This window comes from Macaca thibetana, chromosome 9 (assembly GCF_024542745.1).
Source record: "Macaca thibetana thibetana isolate TM-01 chromosome 9, ASM2454274v1, whole genome shotgun sequence".
Classification (NCBI taxonomy): Eukaryota; Metazoa; Chordata; class Mammalia; order Primates; family Cercopithecidae; genus Macaca; species Macaca thibetana.
In genome coordinates, this window is record NC_065586.1 from 42,646,319 (window position 1) to 42,674,200 (window position 27,882).

Sequence of the window (27,882 nt, forward strand, 5' to 3'; positions counted from 1 at the left end):
AATGGCTAAATGGCCGAAAAGTACAGATATGGAATATTTTCATCCTTGCAGAAATAGATACTGCTGATGTTGACACTTGAGATGAATAAAAAGTAACTTAACCATAAAATGTAACGTTAGCAGAGGCAATTCATCTAATTTATAGCATAACAGAAATGAAATTGGGGGATGGTTAAGCAGTTTCTACCCTTGTTCACTGAACAAGTATATATATCATCTCTTCATGAAGAAATAAATGAAATTTAATGTTTTTCCCTGGGTATTGCCTGGATTGTAAAATGCTTCTCCCACCTCCTTACCCCAACCTTCTTCCTTGTAGGTTAGGGTTACTTGTTATTGGTAAATAGCCACTATGGAGACTAAGGACCAGAAGAAACACAGAAAAAAACAGTGGGCCCAAAGCTGCAAAGAAAAAGAAGCGGCATCTGCAGGATCTCCAGCTAGGAGACGAAGAAGATGCCTGGAAGAGAAATCCCAAAGCTTTTGCAGTTCAGTCTGCTGTGCGGATGGCTCGATCCTTTCACAGCTATGTTTAGCTATAGCCTGATGGTTCTTCCATTGATTCTTTTTAAATAGTAGGAGCCTCTCACAGGTGACATTTGGAGTCACAAGCTCCAAAGGACATGGAGATGCATGCTGTGTGGCTTTTACTAAAATGTGAGAAGCTTTGCCATAGAAGCTGCCTTGCCTCCAGCATCTGCACACTGGTTGGTGTTTCTTGCCCAAGATACAAGAATTTATAGAATTTGTTTCTTCCTAAACTTTAAACTGTTTCTATGGTGATAAGTGTGCTTTTTTCCCTCTGGATATGTTTTACAAAGTTGTAATATAAAATACAAAAATTAAAATATGTAATACTAACATAGCTTTATTTAGTGAGTCCTTGTGATATTCTTAGCAGTGTACTTTAAACATTATTCAACTAAATGCTTCCAGCAGCCTCACCGGAGTAGGAATCATTCTTGCCCTCATTTTATGGACAAGAAAACTGAGGTCAAGAAAACATGTTACCTCCAATCATATAACCAGTATGTAGGAGAGCCAAATTTGACTCCAGAGCCTCTGCTCTTATCTGTTATGATGCACTGCCTCGGTATTTACCTTTTGGTTTTTAAAAAATTATTAAAATCACTCGTAAAGCAGTCAGACTTAAGGAGTGTTTAATTTTCAACTCTATACTATTGAAGTCATCTTGTTACATCTTTATTGAACAGCAATTGACTTGGATAGGGGTCAGAAGTTAATAATTGACAAGTTACTTATATTTTTATATTGTCTGTTTTACTCTCTATATACTAAAGTACTCATATCTGTAAGTATGCTAAAAAAAAAAGCCTACTTATAAGGTTGATACCTTTTACTCTATTTTGAAAGTGAGTTTCCTTTTTTTTTTTTTTTTAAATGAATAGGACTCAGGATTTGAAGATAAGAAAGCATCATATGCCAGTGATTGATTGAACTCCACTAGAGCCCCCACCAATAGTGGCAGTGGTGACGGGGCCTCCAAAGTTGGAAAGAGCACTTTGATATAATGCCTCATTGGGAATTTCTTTTTTTTTTTTTTTTTAAATTTATTTATTATTATTATACTTTAAGTTGTAGGGTACATGTGCATAACGTGCAGGTTTGTTACATATGTATACTTGTGCCTTGTTGGTGTGCTGCACCCATCAACTCGTCATTTACATCAGGTATAACTCCCAATGCAATCCCTCCCCCCTCCCCCCTCCCCATGATAGGCCCCGGTGTGTGATGTTCCCCTTCCTGAGTCCGAGTGATCTCATTGTTCAGTTCCCACCTATGAGTGAGAACATGGGAATTTCATCTGGCAGAAGTTGACTGAGATCAGAGGCCCTGTGAGGATCATGTCAGGTAGGAGATGCCGCCACAGACACAGAGTTGGCGTGGCTGTTGTCATCTGAGGGACATGCGTGTGTTTGTTTTTTTCTTGAGTGAAACATGTTAAATATTGTCATATCATGTTACCTGTCTTATACTTTTACTAAGTTAGCTATAACTTCAGAAAAGGGTAAGTTCCCAGAGATAAGGATATGATGCATATCTTATCCTGACTGCTGTATGGCTTTGCCATGCATGTTCCTTGGAAGGGCCTAGCAGGCCTGGTCACTGTGAACACATCATTTAACAGAGAGCACGTACCTCCTATGTGCCAGGTGCACATGCTTGCCCTTATGAAACCACATGCTGGTGGAAGTGCGCCTTTTCTCTTTTCCCTATGAGAATTTGTCAGCTTTGGGAGACGGTGACCTTTCCAAGTTTGAAGGAAAATTAAACAAACTTCCAGTGGTAGAATGGCAGTGCACACTCTGAAATCTCTTGTTATTGCAGTAATATAGTTGGATTGAGGCTTTTCTTTATCTTTGGAGCATCCATATTTTCTTTTCCTTTTTTTGAGACAGAGTCTTACTCTGTGGCACAGGCTGGAATGCAGTGGTGTGATTACAGCTCACTGCAGCCTCAATCTCCCAGGCTTAAGCAATCCTCCTACCTTAGCCTCCTGAGTAGTGTATGCCACCATGCCTGGCTAATTTATCCTTTTTTCCCTTTTTTTTAAATTTTTATGTTTTTGTAGAGATGGGGTTTACCCATGTGGCCTAGGCTAGTCTCAAAACTGGGCTCAAGGGATCCACCTGCCCTGGTCTCCCAAGGTGCTGGAACTACAGGCGTGAGCCACTGTGCCCAGCCCATATTTTCTTGACCATTGTCTTATTACCTTAATTTAGAAATTATTATTGTTATAAGTATTCTGTTGCATTCTGTTTGAGGATGTTTTTAGCGATAGTGGGAATACAGGAAATTTTGATAGAGGTGAAGACATTGGCCCGCAGCTGAACAGCAAGATCATGGTTATCATGGAGCCTGTCTAGTCAGAATTTTCCCTGTTTGAGCACTTTTATTCATCTGGGTAGACTTTTGATATTATCTAAATTTAGAACACAGGAAGAAAAACAGGATGGAATTTATTTTATTTTACCAGTTTTTGCCTATAAAAATGAACTTCGGGTACACTCCTGTAAACGTATATGGTGTTTTACTGGATGCAATTAAAAAATGAAAATTAAGAGTTGATGGTTAGAGTTTTTTCAGAGTCTTTTTAAAGCAGAATTTTCATCTTTTCACTTATAGGTAAAAAGCGCAGACTCACCATTATTGAATGTGGGTGTGATATTAACATGATGATTGATCTGGCTAAAGCAGCAGATCTGGTAAGTCAGCAGGGGCAGCCTGGGGTGCTGATGGAGACTTACAGCGTTGTGATAGGTTATTTACCCTGTGATAAAGGGAAGAGAGTTTATGATTATTAAAGGAAACATGGTCATCATCAGGGATACAGTAAATTTAACTGAATTGATGATGACAATAATAATAGTGATAAATGTTGTTATATTAATAATACAAATGGAATGTGCACAATGAAATGTATTCCAAAATCTAAAAGCAAATGACAGGATGGAGAAAACCTTTAATGAACACAGCTAATAAGAACTCATTAACATGCATACATATATATGTACAAATATATCATAGTAAGTACCGTTTCTTCTTGGACCCTTCCTGGCACTCTGCTAACTGCTTTCTACAAATTTAGCTTACGTAAACCCTTGATACACCCTTGAGGCGAGTAGGTATTATCTGTAGTTTATATAAGATGAAATAGAGCCTCCCAGCAGTTAAGTAACTTGTGTGAAGATGGGACCCTTGTTCCTGATGGTTCTAGAACCTTCATCCTTAATGATATTGCTAAAGTAAGTACATGAATTGCCTGAAGAAGAGGTCAGAGTTTATCAATAGAAAATTAAAATAGTACTCAATGTGTGGAAAATGTACAGGCTCTTGCATTTATGGAAATGATAATGTTCACTATTTCTGATATTCTATTAACTATCTTTTAAATTAGCAAAAATAAAATACAAATTAGCAGAAAAAAAAAAAAAGAAAAGGCCAGACGCAGTGGCTCACACCTGTAATCCCAGCACTTTGGGAGACCGAAGTGGGCAGATCACCTGAGGTCGGGAATTCGAGACCAACCTGACCAACATGCAGAAACCCCATCTCTACTAAAAATACAAAATTAGTTGGGTGAGGTGGCGCATGCCTGTAATCCCAGTTACTTAGGAGGCTGAGGCAGGAGAATTGCTTCAACCCGGGAGGTGGAGGTTGTGGTGAGCCGAGATCACGCCATCGCACTCCCGCCTGGGCAACAAGAGTGAAATTCTGTCTCAAAAAAAAAAAAAAAAAAAGCAAAAAAATAAGCCATATTGATTAGGAAGTGCAGGGTGACAGATACCTGGTTTTTTTCATTTTTATTTAGTTTTATCTAGAGCTACATATTTTATACTTTGGCCCAGGAAGACTCCTAAAATATAAAGGAAAAAGTAATACAGATTTTAAACTTGTGCTGTTGTAATGTCAGAAACATTCAAATTTTGAACATGTAATGCTACTATTAGTAAAAATAAGTGTAATTAATGTAAACTTGTATAAAGATTACTACATCTTTTATACTTGAAAAGATTGAAATAGTTCATAGAAGTCATTTGTTTCTCTTTTATTTAAAATGTAGCACGTTTTTAATTTTAAAGACGTGTATTAAGAGATGCCTTTACTTTTTTTATTTTTAGTTATTATGGATGCGTAATAGTTACACATATTTATGGGATACGTGTAGTATTTTGATAGAAGCATACAATGTGTGATGATCAAATCAGGGTAGTACAGATATCTGTCACTTCAAACATTTATCATTTCTTTGTGTTAGGAACATTTTAATTTCATTCTTTTAGTTATTCTGAATTATATAATAAATTATAGTCACCCTATTATGCTGTTGGACACGAGAATTTATTCTAACTGTATTTTTGTACCTGTTAACCCTGTTAACTTTTCCCTCTTTGTCCCTCCCTCCCTGCTCCCCTTCCCAGCCTCTTAACCATCACTGAGAGAGATGCCTATGTGAATCTTTTTAAGATTTTCAAAAGGAGCACACACATTTGGTAACGCACTCTAACTAATGCAGGGTATACACAATGCGCGTTTTCTCTTTCCTTGCTGTAACCGCTGGTCTCTCAGGGCCCTGCAGAGCAGTATCCTTCCAGATACATATAAACACATATGCCACCCTTTAAAAACACAAATGGTAGCTTATTTTACACACTCTTCTATGCTTTGATTTTTTTCGTGTAATATATCTTGGAGGTATATAATCAGTAAGTACTGTAGCTCTGCCTCCTTCTTTTTAATATAATATTCCATTCTATGGATGCACCATAATTTATTTAGCCTAGCTTATGTTGATTGCTCTGCTCTGGGTTGTCAAAGCCTCCTGACTACGGCAAAGGCACACACAGTACGTGGATTTGGGTGTGTACGTGCGTGTGTGGATTAGGGGAGTAACACTGGCTTAGATGACAAAGATTGGTGGCTGAGGGACTGTTTGGTCCCTGTTCTTCCTGACCCTACAGCCAGCTGCTTACCCCTTAGCACTCTGGCATCAGATGTGGTGTGAGGATTTTCCACCTGTTCTTCGAGCTGGTCCAGTGTTGCTGGAGAGCTCTGCTTGCTGCCTCGGTCTGCAGTGGCAGTTGTGCTTTCCTGCAAGCCCAACTTCATATATTCTGTGGTTTGGGGTTTTGAATGTTTCCTAGTTTAATCAAAGGTGGGCATTTCTGTTTTCCATTTTCTGTTATTTTCAGTTATCCATGGAAAGATAAGAACAGAACTGTCTTTAATATTAAAACTAGAAGTTTCCAGGAATCAATTCTGAAATTATTTTGCATCTTTGAAGGTCTTCAATTTTAAAAATTGGTCTTATCTGCTTATATTTTCTTATATACTACCATTCATCGTAATCTTACTGTTTTTTGACTTAATTCTAAACTGGTAGCTATTTAAAAAATTTTCTGAGCTATTGAGTTATACAAATTAACATGCAAGATAGAGGTTTCCACTGCATACTTCCCAGCAAAAAACAGATTTTATGTGTGTGTGTGTGTGTGTGTGTGTGTGTGAGATTGAAAGAAGAGGTTGGCTTTCTGTACCTATTTAATATATTTCATTGATTATCACTTTCTTCCCATTCTTTGGATGTCAGAGACCTGTTATTTGGCTTAAAAGTACATTACAGAAAACTTCATTTCTTTAAATTAGGATTTCATAGGTAAGGACCAGGTTAGACCCAGCCTTTTCTGCATTACTTCTCATGCATTAGAATTCTTAAAATGAAAGTTTATATCCTAGTGGACATTGTCTTACGGTTGCCTTTTAGAGCAAGTCAGAGGGTGGTGGTTTCTCTGGGTGATGTCTGTGTAGTCATTTGATGTAGTCTGCAGTGGGACTTTTCTGTCGAGGGCCAGATAGTAAATATTTTCGGCTTTGTGGATTATATCTTTTGCAACTACTTAGCTCTGCAATTGTAGTGCCCAGGCAGCCATAGACAATATGTAAATGAATTAACGTGGCTGTGTTCCAATAAAACTTTAGTTACAAACACAGGTGATGGGTGGATTTGGCATGTGGGCCAGTTGCCAACCCCTAGTGTAGGTGGTCTGTTTTGGTAGTTTCTTTGAAAAATGATGTGTTCTGTTTGTAGGTACTGATGCTTATAGATGCCAGCTTTGGGTCTGAAATGGAAACCTTTGAGTTTCTAAACATCTGTCAAGTACATGGCTTTCCTAAAATTATGGGAGTTCTCACCCACCTCAACTCCTTCAAGCATAATAAGAAACTGAAGAAGCCAAAGAAGCGATTAAAACACAGGTTCTGGACAGAAGTTTACCCAGTAGGAAGAGAAATAATTTTTAGATGCTAATGTTATAATCCATTTAAAATAGACTGAAGAGGCCGGGCACAGTGGCTCATGCCTGTAATCCCAGCACTTTGGGAGGCAGACTCGGGCGGATCACTTGAGGCCAGGCATTTCAAGCTCAGGGCAATATGGCCAAACCCCGTGTCTACTAAAAATGCAAAAATTAGTCAGGTGTGATGATGCACGCCTGTAATTCCAGCTACTCGGGAGGTTGAGACGTGAGAATTGCTTGAAGCTGGGAGGCAGAGGGTGCAGTGAGCTGAGATTGTACCACTGCACTCCAGCCTGGGTGACAGAGTGAGACTCTGTCTCAAACAAACAAACAGAAAGACTGAAGAGACGTTACTAAACGTCTCTAGGATTTGCCTCCTGAATTCCCTTTGTGTTTGTGTTCCCAGTCTCTGGAAGGTTTCCCTCAAGAGAGTGCTTATTCTGTGCCTCTTGGTGTATCTCATTTGTCTTTGTACCTGCTGCAACAGGCAGTGTCTGGGTGTTTGGGGGTGGGGACTTAATAGAGTACATCAGAAGTTTCTGCCAGTTACAGGACCAGGCACTGCCCCTTCCTTTCCATACTGCTCTGGTCCATCGGCCATAGAACAGTTTCTGTGCTCAGAGGCCTCACCTCCCTCTCCTCACCATACTTAGATGGATGCCCCTGCTCGGCTGCAGAGCATTCTGCCTCTGTGGGGTTCTAATAAGTCCTGAAAGAAGCCAGCAAGGCTCTGGAAGCCTCAGGACAGTGGATTTGCTGGAAGTCTCCCTTCTTAGGATTGCTTCTTGTTAGAGCTTTTATTTTGTTGCAGTATTGACAAGAATTTAATTGAAATTAATTTTTAATTTTCCTTTAATGTTTAGGGTGCCAGCTGTTCTCCCTTTCTGGAATGGTGCATGGAGAATATCAAAACCAAGAAATCCACAATCTGGGCCATTTTATTACAGTTATGAAGTTTAGGCCTCTCACATGGCAAACTTCTCACCCTTATATCCTGGCAGACAGGTAAAAAGTGATTGTAAATTTTTTCTTCCTGGGCCATATATTTCAAAGCTAAAAAGGCTAGAAAAAGAATAGTGATAGGATTTATTTTGTGCCTGTTTGAATAGTGGGGGTAGAAGTGTAGTTGATGGGAAATGTCTACTTATATCATTGCTCAAAGATGCTGTGCCTTTGGGAGTAAATTAATTATGAGATGTTTAGGACAATGGGAGGACTTGGAAGCATTTAAGGCTACAGGATGTGGCCCCATCCTACGTTCATCCTCAGTTTTCAGTGATGCTGCCTTCATGCCTGGGTGCTTGAGTCCTCGTGTGTGCCTTCAGTTTCCTTCCTTTGTGCTCTTCTTTGTGCTGTGATTTTTCTCAGCCTGGGATATCCTTTCTCCACCTGCCAGAATCCAAGCCACAGCAAAAATCCCAGAGCACAGGCTCACCCTCTTCCAGAAAGGGATTTTCTGAATATGTTCTTCACTCTTCCCTGACCCCAGATGGACGTCATCTCCCTGTCTGGTGTCTTATGGAATGAATGTCACTTTCAGCCTAGAGACAGTTGTGTGTCTGCCCCTTGTCCTCTGCTGGATGGTGAATGGTGCTTCCTTGTTTCTGCATTTTCTAGTTTTCTGAATGACATGCTTAGTGGACAAGAGTGTGATGAGTCATTGACACATGAAAGGAGGTATAGGAACTTTTGGCATTCATTTCTGCTGTATGATTGAGTTTATTTTTCTAGGATGGAAGATTTGACAAACCCAGAGGTATCTGAACAAACATCAAATGTGACCAGCAGGTGTCACTTTATGCTTATGTAAGAGGAGCACACTTGAAAAATAAAAGCCAAATTCACATGCCAGATATTCTCTTTTGTAGAACATACTAGAATTACATATAGGATTCTTGGGATGGCTTCATTTCTCAGAAAAACTGAAAAATGACCAAACAAGGGAAGATGGCCTTGCTGGAGGTTTTAAAAGTAAGCCAGCTGTGTGTAGGCCTGCAAAGGTGTTACCGAATCCCCTCTTCTCTGACCTTTTGTGTTGTAGCTAGAGAGCCACTGTTCCAGGGTGGCATGATGCCCTTCTTTAGGTCATGGATTAAGCCCTTGGACTGTGGATCATTGTTAACCACCCAGTCAACAGTACATACTGATTTCCTGTCAGCTGAAGCTGGCTTTTTGGGTCCTGTCTTCCAGGGGTAGAAGATTTTGCCATGAGTGATGTCAGTTTCCTCCCAGACCCTTGTGCTCTTCCTGAACAACGAAAGAAGCGCTGTTTAAATGAGAAGGAGCAGCTGGTTTATGTGCCTCTTTCTGGAGTTGGGCGTGTGCTGTATGACAAAGACGCTGTCTGTGTTGACCTTGGTGGCAGCCACAGTTTTCAGGCATCGGTGAGATGGGGGTCATTGCTCTGAACTCTCATTATTCTTTCCGAGTCTATTTTTTAATTAAAAAAAAGTAATGTACTCAGCTTTTATCTATTGAAGATTTTTCTCTTGTACTTATAATAAAGGCCCAAATGCATATTGTAAATATGTAGAATAAAAATAATACCTTTTTTTTTAATTGTACCAAGCAGAAGAGTCCTGTCCTCCATGCCTCCTTGATCCGTGGCCCCAGTGCAGGCCCTGCTGCCAGTGTGGCACCTGCACGGCTTATCTCCGTTTCTACAAAACCAGTGTGCTCACCAGCTCTCATTGGTCTTTTTCTTTTTCTCATTCACAATGGTCTCCTCATTCTTTATTTTAAAGCAGATTTCCAATGTTTATTTCTTAGTTCTCAAGTGGAATTTTATTGGGTTAAAATCAGGGCTATTTGAAAATGTTAGAAAAGCTAGCATTGTTGTAGCACTGGAACTGAGATTTTTCTAGCTAGGTGTTTAGGTTATCAGGTTATATACTCACTGACCTCTGAAAAGTTTAATGGATATGGGGATCCATTTAAAGCTTTGTTGTAAGGATTTTCTTCTCTGGTTTTTGAGGCATTAAGAAAGGTTCTCAGGAAATATGTCTAAGATAATTTTGAAAACTGAGTGAAACCAATGTCTCTCCAGGATCTTTGTGCTTTCCTCACGTGCCCTTTCTTGGTGGTGTTGACGAGGTGGAGCCCACCCATCTCTACCCACTCCACCATTGATGCCAAGATGGCTTCAAGTCAGGTGATGCTGTTTTCTGATTCCAAGCCACCTGGGTCGGAGGTTATACATAATCAAGGGGAAGTCTGCTTTTTTTCTATTTTTAATAAAAAGATATGTTACAGAAGATCATATCACCTGTAATTCTGCCATCGTAACACATTTTGGTGGGATTCATTCTATGTTGCTTTGTTTTTCTTTGAGTGTGCATGTGTCTCTGTGGGCTCTTCACTTAGCTGACATTATGAGGGAGTCTTTTCTAGAAATAAAATACAGGATACATTTTTCAACAGACCCCAAATACTCCTCAAATACCACGCCATCTTCCGTAGGTTGCTTTCTTGTTTTTTAAGAGACCTGAGGCCACTCGACTTTCTTTTGGAGGCCAAAACACTACAGCAGAGTCAGGGAGTTTGTGGCTGTCCAGAAGCCACATGCCTTGTCTCTGAAAGTTTTATTTAGATTATGTTGTATTATCTCCCATGGGTAGGTTTCCAGTGATGTGTGGCTTATATGAATTACTTTTCAGCCTGGGTTCGGAATTTATATACCTTTATACATAGTGGATGTTTACAAAACATTGGTTTTGTTGTATTGATTTATGACTCCCAGTAAAATTTATCTGAAAATTTGAGATAATCTAGTATGTAATTTGTTACAATATGCATAAACTACCTATCACAGTGCCTGACATAATGAGTGTTATTAGCTATTTTCATTTTTGCATATCCTTCTAGTCATCCTTTTTCTACAAGAATACTCTCTTCTAATACAGTTACAGGTAAAATACATAATTTTTTTTTTAATTATTATTATACTTTAAGTTCTAGGGTACATGTGCATAACGTGCAGGTTTGTTACATATGTATACTTGTGCCATGTTGGTGTGCTGCACCCATCAACTCGTCAGCACCCATCAACTCGTCATTTGCATCAGGTATAACTCCCAATGCAATCCTTCCCCCCTCCCCCCTGCCCCCCTCCCCATGATAGGCCCCGGTGTGTGATGTTCCCCTTCCCAAGTTCAAGTGATCTCATTGTTCAGTTCCCACCTATGAGTGAGAACATGCAGTGTTTGGTTTTCTGTTCTTGTGATAGTTTGCTAAGAATGATGGTTTCCAGCTGCATCCATGTCCCTACAAAGGACACAAACTCATCCTTTTTTACGGCTGCATAGTATTCCATGGTGTATATGTGCCACATTTTCTTAATCCAGTCTGTCACTGATGGACATTTGGGTTGATTCCAAGTCTTTGCTATTGTGAATAGTGCCGCAATAAACATACGTGTGCATGTGTCTTTATAGCAGCATGATTTATAATCCTTTGGGTATATACCTAGTAATGGGATGGCTGGGTCATATGGTACATCTAGTTCTAGATCCTTGAGGAATCGCCATACTGTTTTCCATAATGATTGAACTAGTTTACAATCCCACCAACAGTGTAAAAGTGTTTCTATTTCTCCACATCCTCTCCAGCACCTGTTGTTTCCTGACTTTTTAATGATCGCCATTCTAACTGGTGTGAGATGGTATCTCGTGGTTTTGATTTGCATTTCTCTGATGGCCAGTGATGATGAGCATTTTTTCATGTGTCTGTTGGCTGTATGAATGTCTTCTTTTGAGAAATGTCTGTTCATATCCTTTGCCCACTTTTTGATGGGGTTGTTTGTTTTTTTCTTGTAAATTTGTTTGAGTTCTTTGTAGGTTCTGGATATTAGCCCTTTGTCAGATGAGTAGATTGCAAAAATTTTCTCCCATTCTGTAGGTTGCCTGTTCACTCTCATGGTAGTTTCTTTTGCTGTGCAGAAGCTCTTTAGTTTAATTAGATCCCATTTGTCAATTTTGGCTTTTGCTGCCATTGCTTTTGGTGTTTTAGACATGAAGTCTTTACCCATGCCTATGTCCTGAATGGTACTACCTAGGTTTTCCTCTAGCGTTTTTATGGTTTTAGGTCTAACATTTAAGTCTCTAATCCATCTTGAATTAATTTTCGTATAAGGAGTAAGGAAAGGATCCAGTTTCAGCTTTCTACTTATGGCTAACCAATTTTCCCAGCACCATTTATTAAATAGGGAATCCTTTCCCCATTTCTTGTTTCTCTCATGTTTGTCAAAGATGAGATGGCTGTAGATGTGTGGTATTATTTCTGAGGACTCTGTTCTGTTCCATTGGTCTATATCTCTGTTTTGGTACCAGTACCATGCTGTTTTGGTTACTGTAGCCTTGTAGTATAGTTTGAAGTCAGGTAGCGTGATGCCTCCAGCTTTGTTCTTTTGACTTAGGATTGTCTTGGAGATGAGGGCTCTTTTTTGGTTCCATAAGAACTTTAAAGCACTTTTTTCTAATTCTGTGAAGAAAGTAATTGGTAGCTTGATGGGGATGGCATTGAATCTATAAATAACCTTGGGCAGTATGGCCATTTTCATGATATTGATTCTTCCTATCCATGAGCATGGTATGTTCTTCCATTTGTTTGTGTCCTCTTTTATTTCACTGAACAGTGGTTTATAGTTCTCCTTGAAGAGGTCCTTTACATCCCTTGTAAGTTGGATTCCTAGGTATTTTATTCTCTTTGAAGCAATTGTGAATGGAAGTTCATTCATGATTTGGCTCTCTGTTTGTCTATTACTGGTGTATAAGAATGCTTGTGATTTTTGCACATTAATTTTGTATCCTGAGACTTTGCTGAAGTTGCTTATCAGCTTAAGGAGATTTTGGGCTGAGACAATGGGGTTTTCTAAATATACAATCATGTCATCTGCAAACAGGGACAATTTGACTTCTTCTTTTCCTAACTGAATACCCTTGATTTCTTTCTCTTGCCTGATTGCCCTAGCCAGAACTTCCAACACTGTGTTGAATAGGAGTGATGAGAGAGGTCATCCCTGTCTTGTGCCAGTTTTCAAAGGGAATTTTTCCAGTTTTTGCCCATTCAGTATGATATTAGCTGTGGGTTTGTCATAAATAGCTCTTATTATTTTGAGGTACGTTCCATCAATACTGAATTTATTGAGCGTTTTTAGCGTGAAGGGCTGTTGAATTTTGTCAAAAGCCTTTTCTGCATCTATTGAGATAATCATGTGGTTCTTGTCTTTGGTTCTGTTTATATGCTGGATTATGTTTATTGATTTGCGAATGTTGAACCAGCCTTGCATCCCAGGGATGAAGCCCACTTGATCATGGTGGATAAGCTTTTTGATGTGCTGCTGAATCCGGTTTGCCAGTATTTTATTGAGGATTTTTGCATCGATGTTCATCAGGGATATTGGTCTAAAATTCTCTTTTTTTGTTGTATTTCTGCCAGGCTTTGGTATCAGGATGATGTTGGCCTCAAAAAATGAGTTAGGGAGGATTCCCTCTTTTTCTGTTGATTGGAATAGTTTCAGAAGGAATGGTACCAGCTCCTCCTTGTACCTCTGGTAGAACTCAGCTGTGAATCCATCTGGTCCTGGACTTTTTTTGCTTGGTAGGCTATTAATTATTGCCTCAATTTCAGAGCCTGCTATTGGTCTATTCAAGGATTCAACTTCTTCCTGGTTTAGTCTTGGAAGAGTGTAAGTGTCCAGGAAATTATCCATTTCTTCTAGATTTTCTAGTTTATTTGCGTAGAGGTGTTTATAGTATTCTCTGATGGTAGTTTGTATTTCTGTGGGGTCGGTGGTGATATCCCCTTTATCATTTTTTATTGCGTCTATTTGATTCTTCTCTCTTTTCTTCTTTGTTAGTCTTGCTAGCGGTCTGTCAATTTTGTTGATCTTTTCAAAAAACCAACTCCTGGATTCATTGATTTTTTGGAGGGTTTTTTGTGTCTCTATCTCCTTCAGTTCTGCTCTGATCTTAGTTATTTCTTGCCTTCTGCTAGCTTTCGAATGTGTTTGCTCTTGCTTCTCTAGTTCTTTTAATTGTGATGTTAGAGTGTCAATTTTAGATCTTTCCTGCTTTCTCTTGTGGGCATTTAGTGCTATAAATTTCCCTCTACACACTGCTTTAAATGTGTCCCAGAGATTCTGGTATGTTGTATCTTTGTTCTCATTGGTTTCAAAGAACATCTTTATTTCTGCCTTCATTTCGTTATGTACCCAGTAGTCATTCAGGAGCAGGTTGTTCAGTTTCCATGTAGTTGAGCAGTTTTGATTGAGTTTCTTAGTCCTGAGTTCTAGTTTGATTGCACTGTGGTCTGAGAGACAGTTTATTATAATTTCTGTTATTTTACATTTGCTGAGGAGTGCTTTACTTCCAACTATGTGGTCAATTTTGGAATAAGTGCGATGTGGTGCTGAGAAGAATGTATCTTCTGTTGATTTGGGGTGGAGAGTTCTATAGATGTCTATTAGGTCTGCTTGCTGCAGAGATGAGTTCAATTCCTGGATATCCTTGTTAACTTTCTGTCTCGTTGATCTGTCTAATGTTGACAGTGGAGTGTTGAAGTCTCCTATTATTATTGTATGGGAGTCTAAGTCTCTTTGTAAGTCTCTAAGGACTTGCTTTATGAATCTGGGTGCTCCTGCATTGGGTGCATATATATTTAGGATAGTTAGCTCTTCCTGTTGAATTGATCCCTTTACCATTATGTAATGGCCTTCTTTGTCTCTTTTGATCTTTGATGGTTTAAAGTCTGTTTTATCAGAGACTAGTATTGCAACCCCTGCTTTTTTTTGTTCTCCATTTGCTTGGTAAATCTTCCTCCATCCCTTTATTTTGAGCCTATGTATGTCTCTGCATGTGAGATGGGTCTCCTGAATACAGCAGACTGATGGGTCTTGACTCTTTATCCAGTTTGCCAGTCTGTTTCTTTTAATTGGAGCATTTAGTCCATTTACATTTAAGGTTAATAAAGTTATGTGTGAACTTGATCCTGCCATTATGATATTAACTGGTTATTTTGCTCCTTAGTTGATGCAGTTTCTTCCTAGCCTCGATGGTCTTTACATTTTGGCATGTTTTTGCAATGGCTGGTACCCGTTGTTCCTTTCCATGTTTAGTGCTTCCTTCAGGGTCTCTTGTAAGGCAGGCCTAGTGGTGACAAAATCTCTAAGCATTTGCTTATCTGTAAAGGATTTTATTTCTCCTTCACTTATGAAACTTAGTTTGGCTGGATATGAAATTCTGGGTTTAAAATTCTTTTCTTTAAGAATGTTGAATATTGGCCCCCACTCTCTTTTGGCTTGTAGAGTTTCTGCCGAGAGATCTGCTGTTAGTCTGATGGGCTTCCCTTTGTGGGTAACCCGACCTTTCTCTCTGGCTGCCCTTAAGATTTTTTCCTTCATTTTAACTTTGGTGAATCTGGCAATTATGTGTCTTGGAGTTGCTCTTCTCGAGGAGTATCTTTGTGGCGTTCTCTGTATTTCCTGGATTTGAATGTTGGCCTGCCCTACTAGGTTGGGGAAGTTCTCCTGGATGATATCCTGAAGAGTGTTTTCCAACTTGGTTCCATTTTCCCCCTCACTGTCAGGCACCCCAATCAGACGTAGATTTGGTCTTTTTACATAATCCCATACTTCTTGCAAGCTTTGTTCATTTCTTTTTCTTCTTTTTTCTTTAGGTTTCTCTTCTCACTTCATTTCATTCATTTGATCCTCAATCACTGATACTCTTTCTTCCAGTTGATCGAGTCGATTACTGAAGCTTGTGCATTTGTCACGTATTTCTCGTGTCATGGTTTTCATCTCTTTCATTTCGTTTATGACCTTCTCTGCATTAATTACTCTAGCCATCAATTCTTCTACTTTTTTTTCAAGATTTTTAGTTTCTTTGTGCTGGGTACGTAATTCCTCCTTTAGCTCTGAGAAGTTTGATGGACTGAAGCCTTCTTCTCTCATCTCGTCAAAGTCATTCTCCGTCCAGCTTTGATCCGTTGCTGGCGATGAGCTGCGCTCCTTTGCCGGGGAAGATGCGCTCTTATTTTTTGAATTTCCAGCTTTTCTGCCCTGCTTTTTCCCCATCTTTGTGGTTTTATCTGCCTCTGGTCTTTGATGATGGTGACATACTGATGGGGTTTTGGTGTAGGTGTCCTTCCTGTTTGATAGTTTTCCTTCCAACAGTCAGGACCCTCAGCTGTAGGTCTGCTGGAGATTGCTTGAGGTCCACTCCAGACCCTGTTTGCCTGGGTATCAGTAGCAGAGGCTGCAGAAGATAGAATACTGCTGAACAGCAAGTGTACCTGTCTGATTCTTGCTTTGGAAGCTTCCTCTCAGGGGTGTACTCCACCCTGTGAGGTGTGGGGTGTCAGACTGCCCCTAGTGGGGGATGTCTCCCAGTTAGGCTACTCAGGGGTCAGGGACCCACTTGAGCAGGCAGTCTGTCCCTTCTCAGATCTCAACCTCCGTGTTGGGAGATCCACTGCTCTCTTCAAAGCTGTCAGACAGAGTCGTTTGCGTCTGCAGAGGTTTCTGCTGCTTTTGTTGTTGTGTAGCTGTGCCCTGTCCCCAGAGGTGGAGTCTACAGAGACAGGCAGGTTTCCTTGAGCTGCTGTGAGCTCCACCCAGTTCAAGCTTCCCAGCGGCTTTGTTTACCTACTTAAGCCTCAGCAATGGCGGACGCCCCTCCCCCAGCCTCGCTGCTGCCTTGCCGCAATATCGCAGACTGCTGTGCTAGCAATGAGGGAGGCTCCGTGGGCGTGGGACCCTCCCGGCCAGGTGTGGGATATAATCTGCTGGAGTGCCCGTTTCCTTAAAGCGCAGTATTGGGGTGGGAGTTACCCAATTTTCCAGGTGTTGTGTGTCTCAGTTCCCCTGGCTAGGAAAAGGGATTCCCTTCCCCCTTGCGCTTCCCAGGTGAGGCAATGCCTCGCCCTGCTTCAGCTCTTGCTGGTTGGGCTGCAGCAGCTGACCAGCACCGATTGTCCGGCACTCCCTAGTGAGATGAACCCAGTACCTCAGTTGAAAATGCAGAAATCACTGGTCTTCTGTGTCGCTCGCGCTGGGAGTTGGAGACTGGAGCTGTTCCTATTCGGCCATCTTGCTCTGCGAGCTAAAATACATAATTTTATTTCTATATTCTGAGCATTTTTTTTTCTATGCAGTCTTTATGTATCGTCATCATTTTGTTGTTACTGGTGTTTTTTTGTAATTGTGCTTTTTTTGCTTTTGTTTTTGTTTTGAGATATTTTCTTTAACTTGTGAAGTAGAGCATGGCATACAATGTTGTATTCTCACTATTTCAAAGAATTACCTTCTTACTGTACAAGTTATATTCAGCATATAAAGTCTATCCAGCTTTGTTGTTGATACAGTGTGATTATTACATGTTGATGAGGTATGAATTGGAGATGGAATCCAAAATTAATGTACTTATTGTTAAGCTAATTTTAGAGTTGGTGGTGAATATTTTACTTCTGCAAAATGAAAACAGCATTTCATCAGAAGTTGTTTTATGGTCTTTCAGACATTTTGTTTTATATCTTTGGTGCTTTTTGCCCATGAAGTACCTCTTTTGTGTGTTTGTGTTTGTGTGTATGTGTATTGGTCTGCCTCTAAATTTCACAGCGCTCATTGTCAGGAATCAACAGGATCAGGCCTAGGCAGAGAGCTGAGCAGTACTCTAGTAGTTCTCTGTGTCCTGGTTGCCACATTATCTCTGTTGTTTATTTATAGATTGGAGAACTCTCTGACCTGTAACAAAGGTTGGATAGGTCAGAGACAATTGGAAGAGGAATCCTCTACTCTATTGTCACCTGTGCCCCACACCAAAATACACTCTGAAATACATATTTAAATATTAAATTTGTATGGTGAATGTATTCTTTTTTAATGTTAAAAAATTAAATGATTGGTCAGCCCACTTAATATTTACAATGCAGGACTTACTTTGCATATTATCTGTCTTGTATTTTTGCTTTATTTAAGCTAAACTGGCCTCCAAAGCTGGAAGGTGAATTAACAGTTGAAAATAATGACATGTATACAAGGTGTGTTTGGAGGATTGCAGATGCAGGGGCACTGTACTGCTGAGGGAGTGTTGGAAGCTCACTGCAGAAGACGATAAAAGCAGACTGATGTGTATTACTTGCTGAAATGTAAGCTGGAGGCACAGGTGAAGATTGCCAAACCTAATGAGCAGTTTGGCAGATAAGACAGGCTGTCAGGCCGTGGCAGTTCAGCAGTGGGCGTGCTGCCTGTGAACCAAGTCATTTGTTCCAGAGGCCTACACTTAAATACCACAAATAAAATTTTCCTTGTCACTGATATTTGGTATCACAATGAAATAGATGTTATCTTTCAGGTTTCCGGTTGAATTATCAGCCATTAACATCTGGTGATTTGGGTTGTAAAATTATTTTCAGTTTTGCCTATTCACATTTCATCCACAAAGCAGAGACAAAATATATTTTCCCACATAAGAATGTAAGCAGTATAAGACTTTAAAACACACTAATGAAATGTACATGATTACATGCTTCAGTGAACTAAAACTTTCATCTGTGATCTTTATTTTGCAACACTCTGAAGTAACATTACAGTCCTTTCAGTGTGCTATGTTATTTATATCCCTTACTTTACCCTGGGAATCCTTTATTGCCATTGAGCATATGAAAATTGAGACATGTGCATAGCTTCTCCCCATTGAGCCCATCAGTGGGGAGGAGCTATGTACCGGGGACATTTGGCAAAGATTTTCATGAGTCTGTTGGTTGTAACAGCTCCTTAAGGAAACTTCACAGTTTACCTTCCCTATTTTTTTTTTTACCATTTGTAAACTAAGGCTCAGTGATGTAAAACATAATACATTCTGTGCTGTGGCATAACTGTAGCTTAGGTTTTCATATTCAAGACAACAGAGGTATAGCTGAAAATGTATGAACGCTTATTACGCCTCAAGATCCCTTTGTTGGTTTAGTTGTGACAACTTCCAAACAGCTGACTTGGGGCATCAGTATTTCTAAGTTGCCTTTAAACTGAATAAACATCTGGTGTTTATATTTAATTGCTTCAATGTGGAACACTGCAATTTAAAAAATTACATATATGTAATATAATATTTTACACTAAATAATAGTGACTGGCAGTCCATTGGCCAAAGAAGTATTATTTTTTAGATATTCCGCTCTGTGTCATCAGCTGTAGACACTGACCTGGTATTTATCTGGAAAGGCTTGCTGTCAGGGGTTCACAGTGCTGCCTGTGGGTTATCTCCAGACCCTTTACAGATAGCACTTTAGGACAGGGTGAGTCACAGGTTGTACTAGAAGTTGCCTTTGAAATTAGACCTAAACTATGTGGAACGGGAACCTTTATACACAAAGCTCTCCACCATCCAAATCCTGCTGAACTCTTAGGGAAGAACAGTTTTCCAGATTCATTCTTTCCACATACAAGATTTCCCCACTGCCGAATTACTCTCACCTTTTTTTTTTTTTTTTTCTTGACTGTTATGTTTTACTTGACTTTGGAGTCTTACCTTGTGCTCTCACCTTTGCATGAGAATGTACCTTATTTCACCAATTATACTATCTGTTTATCAAAAGCAGAAATAGTTACTTACACCTGAAAATTTGTACCGAGAATGTAGCTGTGAATAAATTAAGAAAGTATACTTAAAGTAAGAAATCAAAGGAAGTATATTTAAATCAAAGCAAGAAATCCCATTTCCAAATGGCAATCATGCATGTGTTACATAGAGAGAATCAGTGCATCAAAGTGTTTTAGTAGCCCAGATTAGTTTGTACCCTGATCAATAAACAAGAGTTTTTTTTTCATTTTCATCTTGCAATTCCACCGGGCATTTGGGTTCTTTTTCTATTCAGATATGTCAGATAGAGACATGCGTGTTGTAAATTATTTTGGCAGAATGAAAGCCTGGCAGATTAAATGCTTGCTTCTCTTCTTGCTGTACTTGATATCAATCTCTTGTTTGCTTCTTGATAATATATTTGGTTATTTTTGTTTTCATTGCTTTTTAAAATTTTGTTATTTTATTTTTTATGATACTTTAAGTTCTAGGGTACATGTGCACAATGTGCAGGTTTGTTAAATATGTATACATGTGCATGTCGCTGTGCTGCGCCCATTAACTCATCATTTACATTAGGTATATCTCCTAATGCTATCCCTCCCTCCACCTACCCTACGACAGGCCCTGGTGTGTGATGTTCCCCTTCCTATGTCCAAGTGTTCTCATTGTTCAGTTCCCACCTATGAGTGAGAACATGCAGTGTTTGGTTTTCTGTTCTTGCAATAGTTTGCTGAGAATGATGGTTTCCAGCTGCATCCATGTCCCTACAAAGGACATGAACTCATCCTTTTTTATGGCTGCATAGTATTCCATGGTGTATATGTGCTACATTTTCTTAATCCAGTCTGTCACTGATAGACATTTGGGTTGGTTGTAAGTCTTTGCTGTTGTGAATAGTACCACAATAAACATATGTGTGCATGTGTCTTTATAGCAGCATGATTTATAATCCTTTGGGTATATACCCAGTAATGGGATGGCTGGGTCAAATGGTATTTCTAGTTCTAGATACTTGAGGAATCGCCACACTGTCTTCCACAATGGTTGAACTAGTTTACAGTCCCACCAACAGTGTAAAAGTGTTCCTGTTTCTCCGCATCCTGTCCAGCACCTGTTGTTTCCTGACTTTAATGATGGCCATTCTAACTGGTGTGAGATGATATCTCATTGTGGTTTTGATTTGCATTTCTCTGATGGCAAGTGATGATGAGCATTTTATCATGTGTCTGTTGGCTGCATAAATGTCTTCTTTTGAGAAGTGTCTGTTCATATCCTTCGCCCACTTTTTCATGGGGTTGTTTTTTTCTTGTAAATTTGTTTGAGTTCTTTGTAGGTTCTGGATATTAGCCCTTTGTCAGATGAGTAGATTGCAAAAATTTTCTCCCATTCTGTAGGTTGCCTGTTCACTCTGATGGTAGTTTCTTTTGCTGTGCAGAAGCTCTTTAGTTTAATTAGATCCCATTTGTCAATTCTGACTTTTGTTGCCATTGCTTTTGGTGTTTTAGACATGAAGTCGTTGCCCATGCCTATGTCCTGAATGGTATTGCCTTGGTTTTCTTCTATAGTTTTTATGGTTTTAGGTCTAACATTTAAGTCTCTAATCCATCTTGAATTAATTTTTGTATAAGGTGTAAGGAAGGGATCCAGTTTCAGCTTTCTGCATATGGCTAGCCAGTTTTCCCAGCACCATTTATTAAATAGGGAATCCTTTCCCCATTTCTTGTTTTTGTCAGGTTTATCAAAGATCAGATGGCTGTAGATGTGTGGTGGTTATTATTTCTGAGGGCTGTGTTCTGTTGCATTGGTCTATATGTCTGTTTTGGTACCAGAACCATGCTGTTTTGGTTACTGTAGCCTTGTAGTATAGTTTAAAGTCAGGTAGCTTGATGCCTCCAGCTTTGTTCTTTTGGCTTAGGATTGACTTGGCAATGTGGGCTCTTTTTTGGTTCCAGATGAACTTTAAAGTAGTTTTTTCCAATTCTGTGAAGAAAGTAATTGGTAGCTTGATGGGGATGGCATTGAATCTATAAATTACCTTGGGCAGTATGGCCATTTTCATGATATTGATTCTTCCTATCCATGAGCATAGAATGTTCTTCCGTTTGTTTGTGTCCTCTTTTATTTCACTGAGCAGTGGTTTGTAGTTCTCCTTGAAGAGATCCTTCACATCCCTTGTAAGTTGGATTCCTAGGTATTTTATTCTATCTGAAGCAATTGTGAATGGGAGTTCACTCATGATTTGGCTCTCTGTTTATCTGTTATTGGTGTATAAGAATGCTTATGATTTTTGCACATTGATTTTGTATCCTGAGACTTTGCTGAAGTTGCTTATCAGCTTAAGGAGATTTGGGACTGAGATGATGGGGTTTTCTAAATATACAATCATTTCGTCTGCAAACAGGGACAACTTGACTTCCTCTTTTCCTAATTGAATACCTTTATTTCTTTCTTCTGCCTGATTGCCCTGGCCAGAACTTCCAACACTCTTGAATAGGAGTGGAGAGAGAAGGCATCCCTGTCTTGTGCCAGTTTTCAAAGGGAATGCTTCTAGTTTTTGCCCATTCAGTATGATATTGGCTGTGGGTTTGTGATGAATAGCTCTTATTATTTTGAGATATGTTCCATCAATACCAAATTTATTGAGAGTTTTTAACATGAAGGGTTGTTGAATTTTGTCAAAGGCCTTTTCTGCATCTATTGAGATAATCAAGTGATTTTTGTCTTTGGTTCTGTTTATATGCTGGATTACGTTTACTGATTTGTGTATGTTGAACTAGCGTTGCATCCCAGGGATGAAACCCAGTTGATCATGGTGGATAAGCTTTTTGATGTGCTGCTGGATTCAGTTTGCCAGTATTTTATTGAGGATTTTTGCATCGATGTTCATCAGGGATATTGGTCTAAAATTCTCTTTTTTTGTTGTTGTGTCTCTGCCAGGCTTTGGTATCAGGATGATGTTGACCTCATAAAATGAGTTAGGGAGGATTCCCTCTTTTTCTGTTGATTGGAATAGTTTCAGAAGGAATGGTACCAGCTCCTCCTTGTACCTCTGGTAGAATTCGGCTTTGAATCCGTCTGGTCCTGAACTTTTTCTGGTTGGTAGGCTATTAATTATTGCCTGAATTTCAGAGCCTGTTATTGGTCTATTCAGGGATTCAGCTTCTTCCTGCTTTAGTCTTGGGAGAGTGTATGTGTCCAGGAATTTATCCATTTCTTCCAGGTTTTCTACTTTATTTGTGTAGAGGTGTTTATAGTATTCTCTGATGGTAGTTTGTATTTCTGTGGGGTCGGTGGTGATATCCCCTTTATCATTTTTTATTGCGTCTATTTGATTCTTCTCTCTTTTCTTCTTTATTAGTCTTGCTAGCGGTCTGTCAATTTTGTTGATCTTTTCAAAAAACCAACTCCTGGATTCATTGATTTTTTTGAAGAGTTTTTTTGTGTGTGTGTGTGTGTTTCTATCTCCTTCAGTTCTGCTCTGATCTTAGTTATTTCTTGCCTCCTGCTAGCTTTTGAAAGTGTTTGCTCTTGCTTCTCTAGTTCTTTTAATTGTGATGTTAGGGTGTCAATTTTAGATCTTTCCTGCTTTCTCTTATGGGCAATTAGTGCTATAAATTTCCCTCTACACACTGCTTTAAATGTATCCCAGAGATTCTGGTATGTTGTATCTTTGTTCTCATTGGTTTCAAAGAACATCTTTATTTCTGCCTTCATTTTGTTATGTACCCAGTAGTCATTCAGGAGCAGGTTGTTCAGTTTCCATGTAGTTGAGTGGTTTTGAGTGAGTTTCTTAATCCTGAGTTCTAATTTGATTGCACTGTGGTCTGAGAGACAGTTTATTATAATTTCTGTTATTTTACATTTGCTGAGGAGTGCTTTACTTCTAACTGTGTGGTCAATTTTGGAATAAGTGCGATGTGGTGCTGAGAAGAACGTATCTTCTGTTGATTTGTGGTGGAGAGTTCTATAGATGTCTGTTAGGTCTGCTTGGTGCAGAGCTGAGTTCAATTCCTGGATATCCTTTTTAACTTTCTGTCTCGTTGATCTGTCTAATGTTGACAGTGGGGTGTTAAAGTCTCCCATTATTATTGTATGGGAGTCTAAGTCTCTTTGTAACTCTTTAAGGACTTGTTTTGTGAATCTAGGTGCTCCTGTATTGGGTGCATATATATTTAGGATAGTTAGCTCTTCTTATTGAATTGATCCCTTTGCCATTATGTAATGGCCTTCTTTGTCTCTTTTGATCTTTGATGGTTTAAAGTCTGTTTTATCAGAGACTAGGATTGCAAGCCCTGCCTTTTTTTGTTTTCCATTTGCTTGGTAGATCTTCCTCTATCCCTTTATTTTGAGTGTATATGTGTCTCTTCACATGAGGTGGGTCTCCTGAATACAGCACACTGACGGGTCTTGACTCTATCCAGTTTGCCAGTCTGTTTCTTTTAATTGGAGCATTTAGCACATTTACATTTAAGGTTAATATTGTTATGTGTGAATTTGATCCTGTTATTATGATGTTAGCTCATTATTTTGCTCGTTACTTGATGCAGTTTCTTCCTAGCACCGATGGACTTTACATTTTGGCATGTTTTTGCAGTGGCTCATACCAGTTGTTCCTTTCCATGTTTAGTGCTTCCTTCAGGAGCTCTTGTAGGGCAGGCCTGGTGGTGACAAAATCTCTCAGCATTTGCTTGTCTGTAAAGGATTTTATTTATCCTTCACTTATGAAATTTAATTTGGCTGGATATGAAATTCTGGATTGAAAATTATTTTCTTTAAGAATGTTGAATATTGGCCCCTACTCTCTTCTGGCTTGTAGAGTTTCTGCCGAGAGATCCGCTATTAGTCTGATGGGCCTCTCTTTTAATTCTGATGTTAGGATGTCAATTTTAGATCTTTCCTGCTTTTCTTATGGGCATTATAGTGCTATAAATTTCCCTCTACACACTGCGTTAGCCTGAGATAGGAGGATCGCTTGAACCCAGGAGTTTGAGGCTGCAGTGAGCTATGATCCTAACACTGCTCTCCAGCCTGGGTGACACACCAAGACAGACACCATCTCTTCAAAAAAGGAAACTAGGGGCATCAGTGTGTGCACGCAGCATGGCTTGTGAATGCGGAAGTGTATGTGTGCATAGTTGTGCTCAAGAATGTGTTGATGAAATGATTATACCTTCTCAGAATGAAGGTAATTATTTATTTATTTATTTATTTATTTATTTATTTATTTATTTTGAGGTGGAGTCTCACTCTGTCACCAGGCTGGAGTACAGTGGCAGTATCTTGGCTCACTGCAACCTCTGCCTCCTGGGTCAAGCGATTCTTGTGCCTCAGCCTTCCGAATAGCTGGAACTACAGGCACACACCACCACTCCTGGCTAATTTTTTGTATTTTAGTAGAGATGGGGTTTCACCATGTTGGCCAGGATGGTCTTAATCCTCTGATGTGATCTGCCCGCCTCGGCATCCCAAAGTGCTGGGATTACAGGTGTGAGCCACCATGCCTGGCCTGAAGGTCATTTTCATAAAGATCTCTCCATGTCTTAGATTTGATTCTTCCTTTAAATATTTTTCTCGTTGACATTTGAAAGCACCTGACCATACCGTAAAAGAATTATGACATCATCATGGCCGGGCGTGGTGGCTCAAGCCTGTAATCCCAGCACTTTGGGAGGCCGAGGTGGGTGGATCACGAGATCAGGAGATCGAGACTATCCTGGCTAACATGGTGAAACCCCGTCTCTACTAAAAATACAAAAAAACTAGCCGGGCGTGGTGGCGGGCGCCTGTAGTCTCAGCTACTTGGGAGGCTGAGGCGGGAAAATGGCGTGAACCCGGGAGGCGGAGCTTGCAGTGAGCCGAGATCACGCCACTGCACTCCAGCCTGGGAGACCCAGCGAGACTCCGTCTCAAAAAAAAAAAAAAAAAAAAAAAAAAAAAAAAAAAAGAATTATGACATCATCTACTATTTCTGTCTCTTGTCTCATAAATCTAAACCATCAACCTGCTTATTTTTGTATACTGTCACACTGTGTATTCCCTGCATTGAATGCCTTTCTATTGATATTCTCTGTAAAAATTGTGGGAAGTTTTTTGCACCCTAAATTTTCTGTTATGGGGATTAAATATCCACTATCCAATTTTTTTCCAAGTCTTACAGCAGCAGTGGTAAATACAGCCCTCACAGCAGCCTGTTGTTTGTTCTGCAGTTGTGTTTCCATCACATTTCGCAAAGCATCTTTTTCTTCATGATCATACCCAACTAGTAAGTTTTTTAAAAAATTATGTAATATGTGTGTATACAAATACTTATGTGTATGTGTGTACATATACAGCTGATATATAGTGAGATTATTTATGCATGAATTATAGAATTAGCTTGAATTTTTTTTTATTTTTTTTTTGAGACGGAGTCTCGCTCTGTCCCCCAGGCTGGAGTGCAGTGGCCTGATCTCAGCTCACTGCAAGCTCCGCCTCCCGGGTTTACGCCATTCTCCTCCCTTAGCCTCCGGAGTAGCTGGGACTACAGGCGCCCACCACCTCGCCCGGCTAGTTTTTTGCATTTTTTTAGTAGAGACGGGGTTTCACCGTGTTAGCCAGGATGGTCTCGATCTCCTGACCTCGTGATCCGCCTGTCTCGGCCTCCCAAAGTGCTGGGATTACAGGCTTGAGCCACCGCGCCCAGCCTAGAATTAGCTTGAAATTTTAAGAAAATAAATTGTTTTCTAAAGATAAATCTCATGTTTAAGAAGAGAAATTACAATTGAATCATTTAGGAATGCCTCAGACTAAACATAATATGGAAAAAGCCATAACCAAAAGTCATTTTAGAGTACTGCTAGGTTACTCAACCTATCATCACATTTAATTAAAATGTCAGTTTGAACCATGGCCAGTCTATTTTGGTTAATACGTTATTTAAATAAGCTTGTGAAGCCTTCATTTTAAATATAGAATTTGTGTTAATGAACTGGAAAATAACATGCTATTGCTTGGAAGATGTGTTAAAGCCTAAAGATTTATGACTTTGTAAAAGAAGAAAACCAGCTGGTGATCAGTTGGCATTAGTACATGAGGATGTACTCATATTTGGTAATAGCCTTTTTTTTTTTCTAACTAGAGTAAGGGAGTTGGGAACAAGAGGTAGAAACAAGGACACAGATGTATAAAAAATCATAGCACAAAACTGCACTGAGTTCTGAGTATGGGTCTGTGATCCATGCTTCAGTTTGAGAGGTTCATGTGTCCCTTAAGAGAACAGACAGGAAAGCCAGGAGGACAGGAGTATGTTTGGACCTGTGCCTGTGCTTCCACCACAGAAGTCAGCAGCTCTACCTTTCTCTTTTTTCCTTATCTAATAATTGTCTCCTCTTCGAATTTGGGAAATGAGTTTAATCAAAGATTTGTTGTGTTTTTTGTTTGTTTTTGAAATGTGGCCTCAGTGTGTTGCCCAGGCTGGTCTTACACTCCTGGGCTCAAGTGATCCTCCCTCTCAGCGTCCTGAGTAGCTGGGACTACAGGCGTGCACCACCACACCCAGCTAAGTTAATGCTAATGTATAGTTTATTTGCCTCAGTTTTGAAGGGCAGGATGTATGTAGTTCTGTGTGTGTAGTGGGGAGTGTTTGTGTGTGTGTGTGTGTGTAGTCCATTGCTACTACAACAAACCACCATGTCAGGGCATAAAACAAATTTATTACACTCCTGTATGTCAGAGTCTGATGTGGATGTCCCTGGGCTGAAATCTAGGTGGTGGAAAGGCTACCTTCATCTCTAGAGGCTCTAGGGGATCTTTTTTCTCGCCTTTTCCACATTCTGGAGTCTGCCTGCATTTTTTGGCTTTGTGCTCTTCTCCACTCTTACCATTAGCAACCTTGCATCTCATGGACCCTTCTTCTATGGCCACATGTCTCTGTGGCTCTTTCCTTCCCCCTTCTCTTCCACTGTTAAGGACTCATGTGCTTACTTAGTCTTGAATGGAGACGCCATCATCATCCATATGAACCCACTGTCCTAATCCATACAGGCTGCTACAAGGAAATGCACTAGACCGGGCAGCTTATAAACAACAGAACTTTGTTTCTCACAGTCCTGGAGGCTGAGAAGTGCAAGATCGAGGTGCCGGCAGTTTTGGTGTCTGGAGAAGGTCTGCTTTCTCATGGAGACCTCCTTCTTGCTGTGTCTTCACATGATGAGAGGAACAAACAAGTTCCCTTGTGCCTTTAATAAGGGTGCTAATCCCAGTCATGAGGGCAGAGTCTCCCGTAAGGCTTAACCTCCTAATACCATCACCTTGAGGGTTAGGATTTTAACACATGAACATTGATGGAACACAACGTTCCTTCCATAGCACCAGGGTAGTCTCCTTATGTCAAGGTCTTTACCTTAATCACATGTATGATGTACCGTTTCATGTAAGGTTCTAGGAATCTGTGGACATCTTTGGGGGGCATTATTTTGCTGACCACATTATACATATATTTTAAT

The 27,882-nt window shown here is 39.8% G+C and overlaps 1 protein-coding gene across 1 annotated transcript in view; it reads left to right on the plus strand.

Moving 5' to 3' along the window:
- The first annotated feature begins 7,839 nt into the window (after positions 1–7,839).
- LOC126962230 (arf-GAP with GTPase, ANK repeat and PH domain-containing protein 5-like) overlaps positions 7,840–27,882 on the plus strand; it is a 35,360-nt gene continuing 15,317 nt past the window's right edge. Inside the window, exon 1 of the mRNA XM_050803118.1 lies at positions 7,840–9,202. The gene's annotated coding sequence lies outside the window, so the exon portion shown is untranslated. The remainder of the gene's footprint in view (positions 9,203–27,882) is intronic.